Source organism: Neoarius graeffei, chromosome 13 (assembly GCF_027579695.1).
Source record: "Neoarius graeffei isolate fNeoGra1 chromosome 13, fNeoGra1.pri, whole genome shotgun sequence".
In the NCBI taxonomy this organism is placed as follows: Eukaryota; Metazoa; Chordata; class Actinopteri; order Siluriformes; family Ariidae; genus Neoarius; species Neoarius graeffei.
In genome coordinates, this window is record NC_083581.1 from 47,651,571 (window position 1) to 47,674,861 (window position 23,291).

Genomic DNA, 23,291 nt, shown 5'->3' on the forward strand with positions numbered 1-23,291 from the left:
GCTCATTTACCGCGCAAACCCGAGCCTGGCCCGAGCCCGAGTAAAATGACAGAAATTAAGCCCGAACCTGACCAAACCCGTCGGGTCCTGTTGGGTTCGGGCAAAGATCTTCAGCTCTAATCCTGAGTCCATGTACCAATTTTGTTGCTAATACATTAAAGTGTTGCTGAGACATGACCTTACTACCTGTTTGGTGGCTTCAGTGCCAGTTTCGATTGTCAACACTTTCACAAATCATATAGCCAACAAATAAATTTTGTGAGGCTTGGTCTGAAGATTGTGTGTGGCAATTTTTTTTGAAGATTGCACAAAATTTGTGGCCCTTGAAATTTTTCAATAAAATCTAATCAGAATCAAGTTTATTGCCAAGTGTGTTCTCACATACAAGGAATTTGCTTTGGTGGCTGGTACATGAGCAGTTAAGATAAAAAAAAATTAGTAAGAGACTAAAGTAGTAATATAAATAGAATTTAAAATATGTAGAAATCCACAATATACAATTGGAAAAAGAAAGAGACGCATTTAAAGAGTATGTGCATGGATTATTTAAAAGTCCAAGCTGTACAATATGTCCAGAATGTGCAATAATAGGTCACAGGATGAAGATGAAGAGCCATGACATGAAATGTGCAAGAAGAGAATATGTGCAATGGGTTATTTAAATAACCAAGCTGTGCAGTGTGTGCCGGAATGTGCAATAAAAGTTCACAGAATGAAGATGGCATGGCATGACCATGAAATGGCATGGTGTGACATTAACGTTATGCATTGAGAGTATGAGGTTAGAGTCAGTGGGGGTCTTTGACTTTATTGATGAGGCCAACTGCAGTGGTGAAAAAGCTGGCCTTATGATGTGAGGTTTTGGTCCTAATGGATGGCAACCTCCTACCAGAGGGCAGTGTCTCAAAAAGTTTGTGTCTGGGGTGGGAGGGGTCGGCCACAATCCATTCTGCCCTCCTCAGGGTCCTGGACTCGTACAAGTCCTGAAGAGATGGACGATTGCAGTAAATCATCCTCTCAGCAGAGCGAATGATGTGCTGCAGTCTGCCCTTGTCCTTGGCATTGGCAGAAGTATACCAGATGGTGATGGAGGAGGTGAGGATGGACTAAATGATGGTGGTGTAAAAGTGCACCATCATTGTCTTTGGCAGACAGAACTTTTTCAACTGCCACAGGAAGAACATCCTCTGCTGTGCTTTCTCTGTGAGAGAGCAGATGTTCATCTCCCACTTGTGGTCCTGAGTGATGGTAGTGCCCAGGAAGCAGAAATACTCCACAGAGGTTACTGGGGAGTCAAACAGGATGATGGGGGAGGGTGTGGCAGAGGTCCTCCTGAAGTCTACAGTCATCTCCACTATCTTTAGAGCATTGAGCTCCAAGTTGTTCTGCCTGCACCAGGACACCAGATGGTCAATCTCCCACCTGTAGGCAGACTCATCCTCATCAGAGATGAGTCCAATGAGGGTGGCGACATCTGCAAACTTTAGGAGATTGACAGACTGATGACTGGAGGTGCAGCTGTTGGTATACAGGCAGAAGAGTAGAGAAGACGCAGCCTTGGGGGGGATCCGGTGCTGATGGTCCGGTTGACAGAGACATGTTTCCCTAGTTTCATGTGCTGCCTCCTGTCAGACAGGAAGTCAGTGACCCACCTGCAGGTGGAGTTAGGCACGTTAAGCTGTGAGAACTTGTCCTGCAGAAGAGCTGGGATGATAGTGTTGAAGGCAGAGCTGAAATCTACAAACAGGATCCTAGCATAGGTTCCAGGGGAGTCCAGGTGCTGGAGGATGAAATGGAGAGCCATGTTGACAGCATCGTCTACATATCTGTTGGCTCTGTAGGTGAACTGCATGGGGTCCAGGAGTGGGTCAGTGATGGCTTTAAGATGGGAAAGCAATATGGTTGCCGCATCAATTAGGGTGACATGACAGCTTGTGAGGTCTCAGCCTTGGCACCTCCCAGGGTATGAAACCACACAAGAATTTCTTTTAAAGATAAACACAGCAACAGTTATTAGCCAAAACACATTTTTGCTTTTTGCAGTGCCCCTAGTGGTAAAATGACAATTATTTTATGCTTCCTCAAAACGGGGTCCTACGTCCATGTACCAAGTTTGGCTTTGATATATCAAAGTGTTGCTGCTTCCTGTTTGGTGGCTTCACTGTCGATTTCAGTTGGCTGTGACAGGTGAATGGTTTTGCAAATCGAAAAGCCAACAAATAACTTTTGTGAGGCTTAGTCTGAAGATCATCTTCATGCTCATGATTTTAGACCAAAGATATGAAGAGTAATGATAAAAAAAGTTATTGTTCTTATTATAACACCCCCCATGGTAAAATGGGGCACATTTTTTCTGGACTCCATTTGGGCTGTGTTTTGAGTCAGTTCACCAATTTTGGTGTAGATATATCAAAAGTGTTGCTTAGATATGGGCCCTCTTCCTGTCTGGTGACTTCATCAATTTCAAGTGACTGTTATGGACAAATGCATTTGAAAATCCAAAATCCATACGATAACTTCTATGAGGGATCACTGCAATGAGCAAAAATGCCTTTGGCTAATAACTGTTCATGTGTTTGCGAAACATCTAACAATCATCTATGACAAATTTGGTAAAGAGTGGCTGTGACAGATAAATGCTTTCGCAAATCGAAAAGTTAACTAATAACATTTGTGAGGCGTGGTCTGAAGGTCATCTGTGCTAAATTTCATGTAGATTGGACAAAATTTGTTGCCTGTGAAAATTTTTTTAAACCTTTCAATAAAATCCAATATGGTAGCTGCATCAATTAGGTTGACATGACAATTTGTGAGGCCTTGGCCTTAGGACATCCCAGTGTATAAACAGACACAATAATTATTTTTTCGCAAACACATGAACAGCTATCAGCCAAAGGCATTTTTGCTCATTGCAGTGATCCCTAGTGGTCAAATGATACAACTTGTTGTGCTTCCTCAAAATGGGGTCCTAAGTCCATCAACCAAGTTTAGTTTTGATATATCAAAGCTTTGCTGAGATGTCTTCACTTCCTGTTTGGTGGCTTCACCACTGATTTTGATTGGCTATAATGGGTGAATGCTTTGGCAAATCAAAAAGTCAACAAATAACTTTTGTGAGACTTGGTCTGAAGATCATCTGTATCAAATTTCTTGAAGATTTGACAACATGGGGTGCATTGAAATCAGCTTGAGCCAAATAATCTAATTGTACCTCAATTTTTAAAATTGGACATACCATTCAAAAGTTATGTGCATACAGTAAATGCACCTCCAAATTTGATCCTTTGGTGACACTAAAACACTCAAGATGCAAACATGAAACTTGGTGGAAAAAAAAATCAGGAGACTATCCTCAATCAGTGTGCCAAATTTCAAAACTTTTTACCATTTGGTCCTCTGGGCTGTCATAGACACCATAACCAGAAGAAGAAGATGAATAATAAGAAAAGGTTAAAAAAAAAACCAACATATGGGTGCCTACGCAACTTTGCTGTTTGGCCCCTAATGAGAAAACGTAGAAACACAGTGGGTGCCTATACAGCTTCATTGCTTGGCCCCCAGTGACTGTCGGGAGAGGAGAGAAACCCAGTTTTAATCGCATGACATCACTCAGTGGAAACACAGACCATACGCAATTGTGCTTTGTCGACTGTTTTTAAAAAAAATCTTCTATTTTGTGCAAAGCTGCAGTGGAAACCTGCCTTCTGTCACTCTCTTTCTCTCTCCATCTGCTTGTGTTAGTTTGGATTAAGATGAGGCTTTCTTGGTGTGGCCTAATTTGCTTAGTGATTTTATTACCTTGCTTCTTAACCTTTCTTTTTTTTCCTGATAGTCCTTTTGCAGTAGTCCACCACACATACTCATATGCCTGCTCCTCTGTCCTCTGTGCTGGATCACTTTTTGACCACATGTGGTCTTAAACACAGGATGTTTATACGCAGGCAGGCATATTAAAATCATTGCCAGTTCAACTTGAAGGCTACTTTTCCTCCTCAAACATCTTACACATGGCAATTAGTGGTTTTTAGTGAGTACACTCCATCTGGAATCTGAGATTATGAAGTTCCATATACAAGTAATATACTTTGTTTGGGTATAATAATGCAACACCTGATACAGAAATGAGTGCAGTGCCTCAGTATGTTTTGTTGAGTTTGTATCAAATACTGTAGATAAGTCTTATTTTTGTATCTCCGCACGATCAGCAATGCTCAAAACCGCTATTTCATCAGTACACATTTAGGTAAGAGACTACACCATTGACCTGTTATGCTATCTTCCTCTTATCCCCATCTATTTTATGAAAAAAGGGAAGCACGTCCAAGACATAATCGAATTAGAGTGGAGTACTATAACTCGTACGCAGAGACAAGATGCACAACCTAATTGCAAAGTTGGGATGCTGTGTAAAAAGTAAATAAAAATGAATGCAATGATTTGCGAATCATGGAAGCCCTATATTTCAATGAAAATAGTACAAAGACAGCAAATGTTGAAAGTGAGAAATTTTATCGCTTTTTGAAACAACATTCAACATTTGTTATGTTGTCTTTATACAGCATCCCAACTTTTTTGAAACTGGCATCCTTGTCTGCAGTAAAGTCCTGGGTGAAGAATTATAGAATAGTATTTTTCACTCTTTTAGCATACATGGGTATCTTTGTCCATAATAGGCTCCACAAGCTTAATGGACAGTGGTATTCTTGTGTTTTCTAAATGCTTAGTATGATGTTGATCTGCATTAGCCCATTATCAAGGGTTTGAAATCCAAAAGGGAGTTCATCTGTGAGTGCTATAGTGCTCTTAACAAGGCCTGTTTAACAGTCATCTCTTCCCCCTCAACAAAGTACAGTTACGCTGCAGCAGCTTTTAGCATGTGGAGTTTGCCCACGTGCTTCTAATTGAGGGGATTGTACGTATGCCACATCAACTTGTATTCATTAATTAGTTCTGTCTTAAAAGTGCCATCAGGACATGAAATATTCATCAGATTGTAGAGTTGCACTTGCAGAGTGTGCATGGTCAATGGATGAGTGTCTCACATTTATGTTAGCAAGTTGCTTGTCTATGTTGTATAATTATTCTGTTTAATTTTTTTTTAAATTACAGGTGTTCTTGTGAGATTGGTATTATCTGTAGTACGATGTCCACCAAGTCAGCAGTTGTCTGTGGTCTTAGTGCTGTACTTTTGGCCTTTTAGATCCACCCTTCTATCCCCACTACCCTCCAGCCATTTCTCAGTTATCCCATCAAGGAGCTGCTGAAAGTGGGACAAGCTCCCCATGTGGCCTCCAGTCTCCCTTTCTCAATTTTACAGAAGCAAAGAAGACTAAGATTCATTCCAATTCCAGATTCCACACACTGCCACAGTTGGATTGTCCCCCACTGATGTTTTGGCCTGCATTAGCCTATTATTAAGGTACTACCTTTTGCAAAGTTTGCGAATGAATTTTGAAACCTTTTCCTTTGTATTCAATAGAATAATTTTTAAACTATGCATAAGTAGTGTGTGCATTATGACTGAAGATTTTGATATTGACTGAGAACCAGAATATGATGGTGAACTGTGCTTACATTCTTTTTCTGTGGTTGTAGTTCCTGGTCACAAGGGTGTTCAGGTTGTTTCACATACAGTACTTGCTCTTACCTCCTCACTAGCCATCTATCCCCCGTTTCTACTTTCCACTCATACAGTATGTGAGAATGTTGGCTGGACACCAATACCGCCACTTCTCTGTGTGGGGATGTGCTAATTTTTAAAATTACGGGCTTTTAATGTGGGTGGTGTCATAGGGCTGCACGATTATGGAAAAAATGATAATCACGATTATCTTGATCAAAATTGTAATCGCGATGATTATTCTTGATGTTAGGGAAATCACTTAAATTTTATTTCACTATATTCAAACAAACAATATGAACAGCTTTCAGTGTAGAATGAAATTTAAAAGAGAAATTCTGATTTCCAAATGACAAATAAATGAAATTTATCCAAGAAATTACCAAAGGATGAAGGAACTGAAAACTCAATTGCAACAATTACATAGCATTATACTGAGGCCTACAAGTTTTTAGCTAGAAAGAGCAGCCTATCAACATGCTCTGGCTTTAAACATGAGCGAAGGCAGGTCACAGCATTGCCTCCAGTGCTAAATAGTCTGTTGTTCCGACATACTTAGCTTTTCTCTCTCACCTCAATCTGCTACCTACTCTCACGCTATCACCCCTTGAAGAAGATACCGCTGCACTGAAGCTCTGCGCACTTGGCTTGCTTGCTTATTTAGGCGGAGTAATGAAACCTTACATGCGTTGGTTCGCCCCCTAATGGTTTGGCGGAGTACTGGTCAAAAAGTGCTTGATCAGATATACAGCAGAGCTTGCATTTTAAATGGAAATAAATCGCGATTTTCATTTAATTTAATCGTGGCAGCCAAAATCGCGATTTTCGATTAATTGTGCAGCCCTATGGTGTCATGTCATTTATTGCGGTTTTTGATTTGTTCTATGTCAGCAACAGGTTTAGCTTGACTATACACCTCTCTCTCTCTCTCTCTCTCTCTCTATTTGGCATATGTGGCTGCTCTGATGGCTTTTCTTCCAGCCATCAAAGTTTCTAGGGAAGAATTACAGTAGTGGTTTCCTGTTGCCTTCTACAGGATTATCATAGAGGTTTTCTCCTCTCAACCATTACCATAACAGCATGTCTTTGGACGGTGGGGGAAACTGGCGCACTCAAAGGAAACCCACGCAGACATGGGAAGAACATGCACACTCCACATAGAAAGGTCCCTGTCAGCCATGAGGTTCGAACCCAGAACATTCTTACTGTGAGCCGACAGTGCTAACCACTGTGCTGCCTGGCTGTAGATACTTGAGCTATATAAAATAATGTTTGTGAATGTTGATCAATGGCTTAAAGTAAGGGTAGATGATTTTGGAGAAACCAGCAACAGTAAGCTAGATTTTGAAACTATCCAACCAAAAATCTCTCCCCTTCCCTTCAACCCTCCCTCCAAAGCCACTCCTTCAAAACACATAAATGCACACTGCCAAATTACTGCTGGAGAATGGATCCACGAGAGAGAGCTTGGCTTTGGGTGATGGGGGCATAGCAATTACCTCACGTCTCTTTTACATTTAAAGTGGCATTCCACCATTGGATGTATTCTTTGGCATAAAATACGACAACATATATAAACGGTATCACTAGATAGAGAAATCTTTTAGCTTCAAAATGATATATCAAACATAATTTTTTGACGACAAGTATATTAATTTTGCGACCAAAGTCACCTACCCTTTTAATTTCTGCGCGGTAGTGAAACGTGATGTCATCGGCAGGTTCCCCTTCTTGTGTACCACGTGACGTATCCTACCTCTTGGATTTGTCCTACCAAGCCTACTGCGCATGCGCGAAATCGCCTACTGCGCATGCGCGAAATCCAGGAGGGTAGGAAAATTCAACAGTAGTTTTGTCCTACCGATCAGCTGGGCTGATAGAAAATCGGTGAGTATTTCACGCATTTGCCGATTTTTATGTTTTGTGCGTATTGGTCGAGTCTTTAGCCGAGTCAAATAATTTGTAATGACTTGTTGTGAATAATAAAACGGTCTGCATGAGAACTTGCCAATTGTAATGGCGTCATGTGTTCTGCGCATGCGCAGTAGGCTTCGCGCATGCGCAGTAGGCTTGGTAGGACAAATCCAAGAGGTGGGATAACTTTACAGAACACCGACACGTGGTACACAAGAAGGGGAACCTGCCGATGACATCACGTTTCGCTACCGCGCGGAAATTAAAAGGGTAGGTGACTTTGGTCGCAAAATTACTATACTTGTCGTTGTCAAAAAATTATGTTTGATATATCATTTTGAAGCTAAAAGATTTCTCTATCTAGTGATACCGTTTATATATGTTGTCGTATTTTATGCCAAAGAATACATCCAATGGTGGAATGCCACTTTAAGAAAACACAGATCATCATAATGAATATAAACAATGAATATGGCAATTGTTAGTCCTCACAGCTGTTGACTAGCTCACTAGCTTTAGCAATATGTCTGCCTAGCCTTGTGGAAAACTCTGGTCGTGCGCAGTGAGTACACAGGCAGAATGCACACAGGTAGGTACCGTAGGTCAACAGGCAGGTCGGCCATCCAATCATTTCATTTAGACAGAATGATGCAGTTGTCCATGTTTTTTACAACCCTGCGACTGCCACAGATTACTTTTTTTTTTTTTTTACTGTCAGTGCATTTGATTTATTCATTACTGTTGGTATGTCCAGAAAATTTCAAGAAATATAACAAAAAAAGCTTCTAAAATTTGATGTAATAACTACTGTTTGTATTAAAATGAAATCTTAAAATGAAATGTCCAGCTGGACTCATGAGCATTATAAGTGTTGATTCAACACTGGGGATGTTGTTGTCCTGTCTGCTTCATGTGAGTGTGCTGAGTAAAAGACAAAATGATGCAAGATAATGTAATTCAAATTTTGTATTGCAAAATATTTTAAAGATACATGTTAAAACATGTTGCCAAATCTTCTACTGGCTCCAGTTTGTGCAACTCTGTAACTTTGCAGCTAGTATTTACGGTCATTTGTAGGAGGATTTGGTTAAGAACATTGATCTATTGAATCAGTGTTGAAATAGTATTACTTACCACATACTCATTCTCACGTCTTTTGGATAATAGAAATGTATTCGTTGCTTAGTAGTACAAACAAGCATTTATTATCTCTCTTCAAATAAGAATAAATTATTTTTATTCTTTCTGTGACACTTCATGTGACACAAATCATGTGACACTTTGCACACAGGTGGATCTTCATCAACTAATTATGTGACTTATGAAGTGAATTGGGGCGGCACGGTGGCATAGTGGTTAGCACTGTTGCTTCACAGCAAGAAGGTCTGGGTTCGAGCCCCGTGGCCGGCGAGGGCCTTTCTGTGTGGAGTTTGCATGTTCTCCCCGTGTCTGCGTGGGTTTCCTCCGGGTGCTCCGGTTTCCCCCACAGTCCAAAGACATGCAGGTTAGGTTAACTGGTGACTCTAAACTGACCGTAGGTGTGAATGTGAGTGTGAATGGTTGTCTGTGTCTATGTGTCAGCCCTGTGATGACCTGGCGACTTGTCCAGGGTGTACCCCGCCTTTCGCCCGTAGTCAGCTGGGATAGGCTCCAGCTTGCCTGCGACCCTGTAGAACAGGATAAAGTGGCTACAGATAATGAGATGAGATGAGATGAGCTCTTATTTAGGGGTTTCATATGAAAGGGGGTGAATACGTATGCACACACCAGATTTCTGTTATTTCAAAATTCATTATTGTTTGTGTCACTATAAAAAAAAAAAACAATTTGCACCTTTAAAGTGGTCAGCATGTTGTGTAAATCAAATGGTGCTAACCCCCAAGAAATCCATTTTAATTCTAACTTGTAATGCGACAAAACAGGACAAACAGGGCGGCACGGTGGTGTAGTGGTTAGCATGGTCGCCTCACAGCAAGAAGGTTCCGGGTTTGAACCCAGCGGCCAGCGAGGGCCTTTCTGTGTGGAGTTTGCATGTTCTCTGCATGGGTTTCCTCCGGGTGCTCCGGTTTCCCCCACGATCCAAAGACATGCAGTTAGGTTAACATGGGGCGGCCTTGGGCTGAGGTGCCCTTGAGCAAGGTACCGAACCCCTGACTGCTCCCCGGGCGCTCTGGTGTGGCTGCCCACTGCTGTGAATGTGTTCACTGCTTCAGATGGGTTAAATGCAGAGGATGAATTTCACTGTGCTTGAAGTGTGCATGTGATGAATAAAGGTTTCTTCTTCAAACACCAAAGGGAATGAATACTTTTACAAGACACTGTATAGGGTACACTCTGTGTCTGAGATAACAGTTAGTCTTATATTGATATTGTGTAACTGGACCATCACCCAAGGAAGGGTATAAATCTTGGGGCCTGAGTTTTGCATCATATCATCTACTACAAGATCGATATGGGCCCAGACAGCAAGTTCATTGTGGCAAAGGGAGTTTGAGATTGTGGCAGAATGCTGTGACCCTGTTGACATGTTAAGCCTCGGTCACAACCGGCGGTACGTGCTCCTACGGCCGGTCTACGTGCAAAAAACGCAAGAAACGCACGGAGGGCGCACGTGTGACGTGCTGATTTTTGAGCCGTAGACCGGCCGCAGAGGTTCTTTGTCATGTCAAACAAACTATACGGGCGCTTACGTTTTTTTCAGGTTGCAAGACAAACTTACGGCCAACGTGCGTCTTTCTCCATGAACAAAAAAAATGCAGCGATTTGGGAAACGCCAAAAATCACACGGCCAAAAAATCGTACGTCCGGTTGTGACCTAGGCTTTAGTCACTACTGTATGGATAGATACCTGTGCTGATTTCCTCCAAAAGGAAATGACTGTATCTCTGTATTCAGTTTATCATTTTTGGTGAACATAATTTTTGGGAGAAATCAACATGTAGAGCCATTTCGTTCTGTTTCCAGGTTCAAATGTCTGAATTTCTGCTCCTGGTGAAGCCATTTGAAATGATTAACGGCAATCTCCACCAGCCCTCTGTTGAATTTTTCAACAGTTTGTCCCACTGTGCCAGATCCTGCTTTCTTCAACCAGTTTTTAAACATTGTGTCCCAAACCACCACATCTTCCTTTTGCCAGTATTCCCATTTTGCTTGATCATCTTGAGTATACCCTGTAAACTGGATTGTATCAAAGCAGCACATGGGACACATTTGCTCATGTACTTAATTTCTTCTTATTATAGGGTTATGCTGAAGAGGAGAGATGATAGGTTTTTGTGGATAGTATATGTGATAGATGATAGGCTTTTGTGGATAGCTATCCGTAAGGAGCCGCATGTTCTCATGTTGGTAGCAGGCACACGTATTGAGATTACTTGAGCTGGCTTCTGTGACAAAGAATAACTTGCACAGTATAAACTGTCCATAACATTGTGCTCTTCACATGTCTGGATATACCCTTTGTGCAAGTCAACCAGAGATATTTTTGGTATTCTCCTCTGGTTTTTTTTTTTCTGACAATAGCGGCTTTTTTTTTTTTTTTTTTTAAACAAGGATGCCTTCTGTTCTCAGCTGTTCTCAGGAAGGTCTTTTTTGAGCAGTATATCTTAATTTATTTTATTTTATTTTTTTGCAAACAATTGCATGTTTTCTTTTTTCACCAGTGGTCTGTATTTGGATAAGGCGTTGATTCTGTCTTCTAAATTTCTTGTTTTTTGTTTTGTGAATTGTTTCATTAGGTTCTTGTTATAAAGCTAATGTCTGTCTCTTCCATTGTTTTTTTTCCTTTGCTTCCTTAACTTTAAGCAGTGTCTCTTTGGGTGAATACGGTATGTTGGTGTGCTGCACACAAACGATCCTGAGTCATCATTGACATCATTATTATCAGAAGGTTGATTGTGTGATTGAGGTGCCTGTGGAGGTAGTTCAAGTATAGCCTTATTGGCTTTGTCCCTTTCTCTACATCTTCCTTTTGACATTGCCCATTTTTCTTGCAGCTGATTTCTCTTTGCTGCTGACCCTGAGTTCACAGTGGCTGTAACAATTCCTCCTCATGCTTTGTATCATAAAGTTTGTATCGTTTGGTGCCTGTTAGAATTACTTTCTGCATCTCTTCCTCAAGACTTCTTTCTACTCCTGGGATCTATAGTCAGCATCTCCCTGTCCTCTCTTTACTGGTCATTATGGTAGTAGTCTCAATAATAATAATAATAGTGCGGCACGGTGGTGTAGTGGCTAGCGCTGTCGCCTCACAGCAAGAAGGTCCGGGTTCGAGCCCCATGGCCGGCGAGGGCCTTTCTGTGTGGAGTTTGCATGTTCTCCCCGTGTCCGCGTGGGTTTCCTCCGGGTGCTCCGGTTTCCCCCACAGTCCAAAGACATGCAGGTTAGGTTAACTGGTGACTCTAAATTGACCGTAGGTGTGAATGTGAGTGTGAATGGTTGTCTGTGTCTATGTGTCAGCCCTGTGATGAGCTGGCGACTTGTCCAGGGTGTACCCCGCCTTTCGCCCGTAGTCAGCTGGGATAGGCTCCAGCTTGCCTGCGACCCTGTAGAACAGGATAAAGCGGCTAGAGATAATGAGATGAGATGAGAAGAGATAATAATAGTCATATTCAAGCCAGTGTCCACTGGTTTGATGGCCATTTTCACCAGTGTGGCAATGATTTCATGTACCACACATGCACACAACTACTAGGGCATGGTTATCGTACCAGTGGACATGTTCAGGTAAATGGTAGATTTTCAGTCAGTTGTATTCCAGGGTGTCTTGAATCCAGTTTCATGATGTCATGTTTTCATATACTTTTAAAATTAAAATAATACATAAATTTCAAATAATAGTTAGCCTAATTGCATCACACCAATGGGCTGTGTAATTGGTCCCAGTTTGAATATTTTGAAAAATATTTGAAGAAAGAAAAAGAAAGCACAACTTTATTCATCACACACTTGTGAAATTTCCTCTCTGCATTTAACCCATCTGAAGCAGTGAACACACACATGCGAGCAATGAGCGCACACATATACCCAGAGCAGTGGGCAGCCATGCTAACAGCGTCCGGGGAGCAATCAGGAGTTAGGTGCCTTGCTCAAGGGCACCCCAGCCCAAGGCCATCCCATATCAACCTAACCGCATGTCTTTGAACTGTGGGGGAAACCGGAGCACCCGGAGGAAACCCACGCAGAGAACATGCAAACTCCACACAAAAATGTCCTTGCTGGCCGCTGGGTTCGAACCCAGAACCTTCTTGCTGTGAGGCGACTGTGCTAACCACTACACCATCGTGCCACCTACCTTCTGTTCAGACCATGGCTGTGTCTGAAACTCCATACTGATGTATTACACAGTGCATACTGGCAGGTATGACAACTTCCATGTAGTGTACGATAGGCTAGTACATCCATGTCATCACAGTCTGCGGCACATGTGGGCTCGTGGCAGACTTATGCTGTGTCCAAGAACTTTTGACTTCTGAAAAACGTGTTAATCAACTCAGAAGACAATACAGATGCCAGCAGCAACATCTGTCATCTCATCTGCATGGCCTCTGAACTACATTAACTTAATACACTTAAACTTGTTAACTTAATGCACTTACTTAAACTTTATGATAGTAATTATTTACTATTATATTATTATTTTTGGCTGCTCCCATTAGGGGTCGCCACAGCGAATCATTTGGATCCGCATTTTTTTTTTCTTCATAGGTTTTACAACAGAAGCCCTTCCTGACGCAACCCTCCCCAATCTATCCGGGCTTGGGACTGGCCCTAAGTATACCCTAGCTTGTGCAACCCCAGTGCCTGGGTATTTTTACCTAATCTGCATGTCTTTGAACTGTGGGAGAAAACCAAAGCACCCAGAGGAAACCCATGCAGACACAGGGAGAATGTGGAAACTCCACACAGAAATGCCCCCGTTGGCCGTGAGTCACTAAAAGAGGTCATTGTTGAAGAATGGAAAAAGATTGATGTTGCAAAATGTCGCCAACTTGTTCATTCCATGCCTAGAAGACTTGGTGCTGTCATTAAAAATCATGGAGGCCATACATCTAACGGAGATTTTGTTGTGGGATGTACTCATTTTTGCACCACCCTAATTTGAGTAAAACTGAAAAATGTGTAATCTAAGTTATATTATTAGCCTTACTTTCACGTTATAAGTTAAACAGATGTTATATTAAACTTTGTCTTTTCAACATTTTGGAAATTGTTTGTGTTCACTGAGATATTGTTTAAAATGTTACTTTTCAAAGGGGGTGGACTCATTTACGCTCAGCACTGTAGTTCATTAGTTGAGAACAGGTGTGCCTTGTTCACAGCACGCGTGCTGGAGCTCACTTGGCATGCACGCAGCCTGAGGCACGCCTTTTGGTGCACGCGCCACAGCGCACAGGACTGACAGTATTTTGTCGGAGCTTGTATTTTCCCAATTTCCGATGTGTCATGAACACAGCATAATACGCGAAATTCACAACTTTGAAATCACCACATTGCATCATGGGATGCAGTAGCCGAGGAAGTGACATATAAAATTTATTATATAGACACAAGTGTTTTACTGGGAAATATGCCACTCATATTTTTCATACGAAACACATCCTGGACCTGAGTAAAATGTTTTGCAGTATCTTCACTTGTGAGGATATCAATGATGTCGCTTCCAGTGTTTTCCCACTGACTCGATGCACATCGTCAAGATGAAGAACTAGTTCAAAATTAAAATTCTTTTGATTGATGCATTTTTTTTGGATGGTTCTATACAATAATAAGAATATTACATGGTGGCGCGAAGATATGAAGTTTATCTTCTAGTGGTGAACATTTCACAAGTGAGTATAGCCACCTTGTAATATCATATGTTATGCTGTGTTCATGACACATCGGAAATTGGGAAAATACAAACTCCAACAAAATATGATATATGCAGTGTAACCAAGATTGAAGATATTGGAAAATATATTACTCAGGTCCAGGATGTATTTTGTATGAAAAATACGCGTGGCATATTTTCCAGTAAAACTCTTGTCTCTATATAATAAATATAAATACAGGAAATTCTTCACATGGGATGTTGAGATGACAAATATATATTATATATACATACACACAGTGGTGCTTGAAAGTTTGTGAACCCTTTAGAATGTTCTATATTTCTGCATAAATAGGACCTTAAACGTCATCAGATTTTCACACAAGTCCTAAAAGTAGATAAAGAGAACCCAGTTAAACAAATGAGACAAAAATATTATACTTGGTCATTTATTTATTGAGGAAAATGATCCAATATTACATATCTGTGAGTGGCAAAAGTATGTGAACCTTTGCTTTCAGTATCTGGTGTGACCCCCATGTGCAGCAATAACTGCAACTAAACGTTTCCGGTAACTGTTGATCAGTCCTGCACACCGGCTTGGAGGAATTTTAGCCCATTCCTCCGTACAGAACAACTTCAACTCTGGGATGTTGGTGGGTTTCCTCACATGAACTGCTCGCTTCAGGTCCTTCCACAACATTTTGATTGGATCAAGGTCAGGACTTTGACTTGGCCATTCCAAAACATTAACTTTATTCTTCTTTAACCATTCTTTGGTAGAACGACTTGTGTGCTTAGGATCGTTGTCTTGCTGCATGACCCACCTTCTCTTGAAATTCAGTTCATGGACAGATGTCCTGACATTTTCCTTTAGAATTCGCTGATATAATTCAGAATTCATTGTTCCCTCAATGATGGCAAGCCGTTCTGGCCCAGATGCAGCAAAGCAGGCCCAAACCATGATACTACCACCACCATGTTTCACAGATGGGATAAGGTTCTTATGATGGAATGCAGTGTTTTCCTTTCTCCAAACATAACGCTTCTCATTTAAACCAAAAAGTTTTATTTTGGTCTCATCCATCCACAAAACATTTTTCCAATAGCCTTCTGGCTTGTCCACATGATCTTTAGCAAACTGCAGATGAGCAGCAATATTATTTTTGGAGGGCAGTGGCTTTCTCCTTGCAACCCTGCCATGCACACCATTGTTGTTCAGTGTTCTCCTGATGGTGGACTCATGAACATTAACATTAGCCAATGTGAGAGAGGCCTTCAGTTGCTTAGAATTTACCCTGGGGTCCTTTGTGACCTCGCCGACTATTACAGGCCTTGCTCTTGGAGTGATCTTTGTTGGTCGACCACTCCTGGGGAGGGCAACAATGGTCTTGAATTTCCTCCATTTGTACACAATCTGTCTGACTGTGGATTGGTGGAGTCCAAACTCTTTAGAGATGGTTTTGTAACCTTTTCCAGCCTGAGGAGCATCAACAATGCTTTTTCTGAGGTCCTCAGAAATCTCCTTTGTTCGTGCCATGATACACTTCCACAAACATGTGTTGTGAAGATCAGACTTTGATAGATCCCTGTTCTTTAAATAAAACAGGGTGCCCACTCACACCTGATTGTCATCCCATTGCTTGAAAACACCTGACTCTAATTTCACCTTCAAATTAACCGCTAATCCTAGAGGTTCACATACTTTTGCCACTCACAAATCTGTAATATTGGATCATTTTCCTCAATAAATAAATGAACAAGTATAATATTTTTGTCTCATTTGTTTAACTGGGTTCTCTTTATCTACTTTTAGGACTTATGTGAAAATCTGATGATGTTTTAGGTCATATTTATGCAGAAATATAGAAAATTCTAAAGGGTTCACAAACTTTCAAGCACCACTGTGTATATATATATATGTCATCTCAACATCCCATATGAAGAATTTCCTGCATTTATATTTTCAGTGGGGCGGCACGGTGGTGTAGTGGTTAGCGCTGTCGCCTCACAGCAAAAAGGTCCGGGTTCAAGCCCCGTGGCCAGCGAGGGCCTTTCTGTGCAGAGTTTGCATGTTGTCCGTGTGGGTTTGCTCCGGTTTCCCCCACAGTCCAAAGACATGCAGGTTAGGTTAACTGGTGACTCTAAATTGACCGTAGGTGTGAGTGTGTCTATGTGTCAGCCCTGTGATGACCTGGCGATTTGTCCAGGGTGTACCCCGCCTTTCACCTGTAGTCAGCTGGGATAGGCTCCAGCTTGCCTGCGACTCTGTAGAACAGGATAAAGCGGCTTGAGATGAGATATCTGTTTTTCTTTCTCAAATTGTCTTGCTAGCTTGCTAACATAAAGCTGCTGTGTAAAGCACAGCACCAAGTTTATTCAGGTTGAAACAAAACAACAGTCACAGTGTTTGTTGACAACTCACATTTGTAACCATTATTCTATATCTCATTCTCTCTACCTTTTGTTCCCCCCTTTTTTTTTACAATCTAGCTTTCCACCCATTATAGTGTCCTTTATTTCTGAATTTATTTTGTTACATCTTTCTTTACTCTTGAAACATTTTGTTCTTCCTCCTCCTCCTCATCATCATCATCATATTTTCATTGCTGATAGTCAGGTGCATAACATGTTGAGTTTCTCTCTCTCATACTGAACTTATCCATTTTGGATAAGAGACATGCCACTGTTAGGCAGGAGTCAAAGTTAAAGATTCAGTCAAAGATTCTGTCCATCCATACATTCTCTCTCTCTCTCTCTCTCTGTCTGTCTGATGACTTATTGACAGGATTCAATGCTCCTGATACTTAAAATGGGTTTACTGACAGCTGCTTCATGTCAGGACATATTTGTTTGCAGGTGTATGAGTGTATACATGTGCCTAGAGTTGTAAAAGCTTGATAAACTTCACTTTAAATGGCTTTTTAGGGGTGTTGGGAGATTGTTACAGAGCAACTAAGTAGGATAAAATAAATGTCCCAAAATGTATAACGTCCCAAAATGTTTAAATGTTTCCATTTTAAACGCTACATTAAAAACTCAGCAAAATCTTTGTTGTCATAGGGAAAAGACAGAATATAACCAATTTAGAGGTTGTTGTCAGGCCTTCTAATGTAATATCTTCTAATAATGTCACACACACACACACACACACACACACACACACACACACACACACACACACACACACACACACATATATTTGTGTGCGTATGTGCCAGATTGCTTACAGGAATGCAGTGCTACTGTGCACCGCCAGAAGGATGGTTTGTTGTGACACCTCTCGAGGCGAAAGCTCCAGGAAGGTGTTAAAGATGATTTGTTGATTCGTGAGTAGCAGCAGCCGAGCTGCAGGGAGTCATCGTCGCACCATTTGGTGCTCTTGAAATGATGACTGTGTATGTGTGTATAAACTCGTAGGGATAAAAATGTAGGAGGGAAAAAGAAAGAGAAGAGGAGGAGGAAGAGGTGGAGATCGTGTTGGAATTTGACTCCTACTCAGTAGCCTGGCTGATCCAAAATCATCAACCTCTCCCCTCTCAGGAGAATTTCTGTGTGGTTCCTAGATTGAGATACTCAAGTCACACTGTTTAAATACACCCTGCTATCATACTGCATTCAACACTCTGTAAACACGTAAATGCAGCACATAAATGTGTGACACCTGAGCCACCACAGACAGTGCCTGGATGCTTACTTATGATGGCTATATCCCCAGCCATTTACTAATTTATGTCTACATTCACGGTTTCGTTTTATGGATTATTATCTACTAGTTAAATCTACTGTAACAGTGTATTATGTGTCGAGATTGGTATAGAAAAAAGGTGGGTTAACTATATTTACATATTTTCTTATACTCGTTTGAAGTATAAATATTGTTTGTAAGTGTATGTCCAGCTCTTATTTGTGTGTGCTGGGGTTTACTGTAGAAAATTTGAGTGGAATACACCTGTTTCTTTTACTGCTGAATACAAGTCTGACTCCCTCTGTACAGTGAAAGCTCTTATAACAAAAAATTTGTCAGGTTATTCTCCTAAAGCACCCCTCTCGCTCCCTCATCTCCAACAGTGGTAATGAGATGTTTCATTATTTGCATTTCACAGCTTTTAATAGTGAGAGAATTTAGGCTAAGCCCCGGGTTGTCAGAGAGGCAGCCTCCACTGGAGATATGGCTGGCTTCAGGTCTCTGAGGCACTGAATAGCCCAGAAACAGAAAGAATAAAAGGAAGAAATGGGGAGCACAAGATAATGGCCACAGACTACACTGTCAAAAAAGGTACCTATTGGAAGAAGTACCTCCACAATGTATGGTTTAGTGGGTTAACAGTTTAATTGCTTTCCATCTGACTTTATCCTTTGCCACTCTCAACAAATGAAGACTAGAGAGACTTGGAGAGTGAAAGAGAAAATGTATTTAAAAAGAAAGAGAGAGAAAATAGAAAGTCAAGGTGATGTCTTATTCCCTTTGCACATAGTTGTGCAGAAGAAAGGGAAAAGGTGTGAATCTGACAAAATTTAGTGTCCTTGGCAAATGTCTGTAAAGGCTTTTTTTTTTTCATCCCCGGGGGCATCTCTGTGGTGACAGAGTTGGTCTGACAGAAGTGAAGCATAAGAGCACAGCACACAAAGTCTTGAGCCAGCTAGCATTCAGAAACATGAGGACAAGGCTTTTTATTTTATTATTATTTTTTTTTTAGCATTGAAGCTTGTGAACAAGCAAGGATTAGTGGGTGAGGAAAAGGTCTAAAGCTTGATTTATGTATGCTAAGGAAAGATTTCAGAGTAAAGCTTTTGTGTACCCTCAGATTGCCTGTGTCTAGGCCTCACTTTGTACATCGTCACTCCCCTCTGAAGCTGACCATGGAATTTCATTAGTTTCAAATCATGACCTTTGTATTATAAGGTTTTGCTTCCTATTCATTCTTTACCCAGATAGAATCTTATAATAACATGTCACAAAATATCTTCTTGTAGCATCATAAGACATAAGATGAAGACTCATCTGAGAGACTTCATCACGTGTATTGCTGCTTCTATTTATTAATACTAGGCATTTCTACCTTACTAAAACGCATAGCCACAAGTCCACAAGGAGAGAGGTGCCTAAGGTGAGGTCTTAAGCTGTTAAATGCCTTTTATATCCTTTCAGGTCATAGCTTCTGTGGTGTGATGTTGAGTTCAACTTTGTCAGTAGCTTTAACGAGAGTTGCTCTGACATGTGGATGAATTTCCAATTTTGTGTCTTTGTCTCTTTTTCTCTATCCCTCCATTTTTGTCCAACTTTCAAGCTGCCTTATACACTTTTAGGGTAGATGCAGAAAGGGATGCTTCTGGTTGAGTAGTAAAGATGGTGCCGCCTGCTTGCACTTGTGCTCCCATGACTTTGTGCTTTTTTTGCACATAACATTTGGGGACATATCACATACGACCATGAAATTTTACTGGCTAATGGAGTCAAATGTACTCGTTGTTTTTATGCATTTCACCCAGGCTCAGACTGGCCCTAAGAGCTCCTCAAGTGCCAGGAGAACAAAAGCCGGCCTCCCCCCAGGCAGTGGCGTAAACACTAGAGGAAGCGTGACGGAGTGTAGAACAAGGTTTGGGCCAGGGCACACAGGACACCACTTCCCACCATCTTGTTAGCAAATGTCTAATCCCTATAAAACAAACTGGAGGACCTTAGAGCCAGAATCAGGTTCCAGCTCTGATGATGACATTAATCTGTTTACAGAAGCGTTGCATGGCTACATGCAGTTCCTCATAGGGGAGACTGTACTTACAACCATAGTCAAAATTTTCCCTAAACAGAAGCCATGGGTGGGTTGATCCATCCATGAGGCTGTTAAAGCACACACTGTTTCCTGCCTAACGCAAGATATTCAGTGCCTCTTCACCAAGCTCAACATGGACAACTACATTGAGGTGTGTCTGGGGACCTTTGATTGGGTTAATGAGAGGGGCCTGGTGCTCCAGAGTGGGTCCATATCCTCACCCCACTCCTCACTGACGAAACACATTGAACCTACCATGCACTTCCCCTGGTCAACGCTGAGGACTATAATGTCCTTAAGGAAGAAATCCTGGTTCACTGCAGGCTCTCTCTCGCCGAAGCTGTCTCCGAGTTCCACCACTGGAGCTCTAGGCAGGGCCAAGACCCCAGGACCCAGATGGATGGGCTTCTGTGGATCACTCAGAGGTGGCTCCAACCCAACCAGCTAACCCCCACAAAAATCATAGAGTGGGTCACTCTCAACCGCTTCCTGCGGAGCCTTCTGGGTGAAGAAAGGAGAGGTGTGGGGATGAAGGTGCCAGAACACCCAGAGACATGGTCTCTACACTATAGTGTGTGTTTGTCACCTTGGAGATGGAAAACCCCGTTCCAGTATGAGCCCCGCCATCACTGCAGCCCAAGCCTCAGGGCACCTCAGGGGCACAGAAGGAACACCTGACACAGCCCTCACCTCAGCATGAACCAGTGCCCACAGAGCCAGAGTACTGCACTACAGCTAGGCCCTTCAAGCCTTGGTTGGCAGGGTGTGCCCTTCACATTGCCTCCAGCCACCAGCTCCCACCATCACCCTTAAGCTGAATGGTGTCCTAGTGTCAGTGCTGTTGGATTCGGGGAGTGCTGTGACCCTGGCTCATCCCTCAGCCCTGTCTTGAACACACACACACACACACACACACACACACACACACACACACACACACACACACACACACACCGACTCTGTGGAAGCCTGGCTTTCACCTGCATGCCCAGGGATGTGAGAGAGGTCCCCCCTGCAGAGGTCCACATTGAGGGCCAGAGAGGTGAGTGGCCAGTAATGGTTGGTCTAGTCCCTGATGTCCCTCTGCCTCTCCTTGTAGGCATAGACTGGCCAGGGTTTCTTGCCTCCATGGGTGTGCCAAAAAGGAGGAAGAAAAGGAGGAACTCCAGAAGGTTGCAGCAGCAGCAACAATGCACTCCGTCAGCCACCCCAGGGACCATATTCCTGGCCAATGGAGAGACAGCAGCTGTGGAAGCTGAAGCCAAATGTGAGCCCTCCCTACCCACTAACACTCCCTCTACTTTGTCTCAGCAAAGGGAAGGGGGAGGGAAACTTTGGACAGGAACAAAAGGCAGATGACCGGCTGAAGCACTGCTGGGGCCAAGTGCTAGAGGTCAATGGGGAGAATCTGCACCCTAACCATGGACTGCCCGTGGCCTACTTTATTGTGAAAAAAAGGCTGCTATACTATCACTGTAGCTGCCTGGGCAAGCCCTGTGACCCTCTCGTCATTCCTAGGACCAAAATCGGCTCCATCATGCACCTGGCCCACTCCCACCTGCTAGGCGGTCACTTGGAATCCCAGAACACATTGGAGAAGATTTGGGATCAGTTCCACTGGCCAGGAATGGTGGCTGAGGTCCACACGTTTTTCCAGCAGTGCCCTTTGTGCCAGCGGACCTCCCTTTACAGGGCAGCACTGATCCCATTAAGGTCCCTTGCCATCTTCAGGGTCCCCTTTGAGTGGGTGGGGATGGATCTCGTAGGGCTGCTGTCTAGGTCCACCCGGGGCCACAAATACATCTTGCTGATTGTTGACTATGCCACCCGGTGCCCAGAGGCCATCCCTATCTGCAAAGCCACATCTAAGAACATTGCCAGGGAACAGATGCACCTCTTCAGCTGGGTCGGAATCCCCAAGGACCTGCTCACAGACAAGGGCACCCCCTTCATCTCCAAGCTCATGGCAGACCTGTGTTGGCTGCTGCAGGCCAAATATCTCAAGACCTTGGTTTACTACCCTCAGACTGATGGCCTAATGGAACAGTTCAACCAAACTCTCAAGCACATGTTGAAAAGGGTAGTAGACGAAAATGGGTGAAACTGGAACCTACTTCACCCATACATCCTTTTTGCAGTGCAGGAGACTCCTCAGGCCTCTACAGGGCTCATGCCTTTTGAGGTCTTATTCAGCTGATGGTCCAGGAGCCTATTGGACACAATCAGGGAAGCCTGGGAGGAGCAGTGATCCCCATTCTGCTTCCTCGTCGACGATGTCCAAGTAGTGCAAGTGTGGATTGAGCGAGTGGCCCCCATCATACAGGAGCACATGCAGGCATCCCAGAGAGAGTAACAGTGAGCATAAAATCAGCCAGCCCAACCTTGAGAGTTTCAGCCAGGTGACTGTGTGCTTCTGCTCATCCCAAATGTGAGCTGCAAGTTCCACGCCCACTGGCAAGACCCCTATGTCATCCAGGAGTGAATAGGTCCCATGAACTACTGCCTGCAGCAGTCAGGTAAGAGAGTCCTCACCCAACTTTACCATGTAAACCTACTAAAACATTGGATTGAACCAGTACTGGTGCTCTCAGCCTTTTCTGTCCCCTCCTCAGGTCTGGCCAAGCCAGAGCATGTCCACAAGGGAGAGGAATTAACACCTGCCCAACTGCAAGAGCTGTGAGAATTGGAGGATCTGTTCAGGGATGTGTTCTCTGCAGAGCCTGGGCAGACCCACCTGCTGCAGCATGAGATCAAGACCTCCACTGGAGTAGTCATCCAACAGCAGCCCTACCAAGTCCAAGATGCCCGCTGTCAAGCTATAGAGGCAGAAGTAGCCTGGATGCTACAGGAGAGCATCATTGAGGAATCCACCAGTCCCTGGTCCAGCCCCATCGCCCTTGTGCCCAAGCCCAACAGAAGCCTCCAGCTTTGCAATGATTTCTGGAGGCTGAACAAGGTATCGGAGTTTGATAGCTACCCCCTGTCATAAGTGGATGATCTCATAGATTGCCTAGGGAGGGCCCAGATCATATCCACCCTCGACCTGATCAAAGGGTCCTCTCCAGAGAGGTGCAGTCCAAGATGGCCTTCAGCACCAATTCGGGGCACTGGCAATACCAGGTCCTCCCCCTTGGGCTCCAGAGAGCACCCTCAATGGCCCCATCGCCCCTCC

At 43.0% G+C, this 23,291-nt stretch overlaps 1 protein-coding gene across 7 annotated transcripts in view; it reads left to right on the forward strand.

The window, feature by feature from the left end:
* Positions 1–23,291, forward strand: part of zbtb46 (zinc finger and BTB domain containing 46) — a 187,848-nt gene that overhangs the window by 24,639 nt on the left and 139,918 nt on the right. For 2 of the 7 annotated variants that reach the window (XM_060937917.1, XM_060937919.1), the window contains exon 2: positions 5,201–5,419. The exons of 4 other annotated variants lie outside the window; for them this stretch is intronic. The gene's annotated coding sequence lies outside the window, so the exon portion shown is untranslated. The remainder of the gene's footprint in view (positions 1–5,200; positions 5,420–23,291) is intronic. One more of the 7 variants, XM_060937918.1, reaches the window with a different exon arrangement.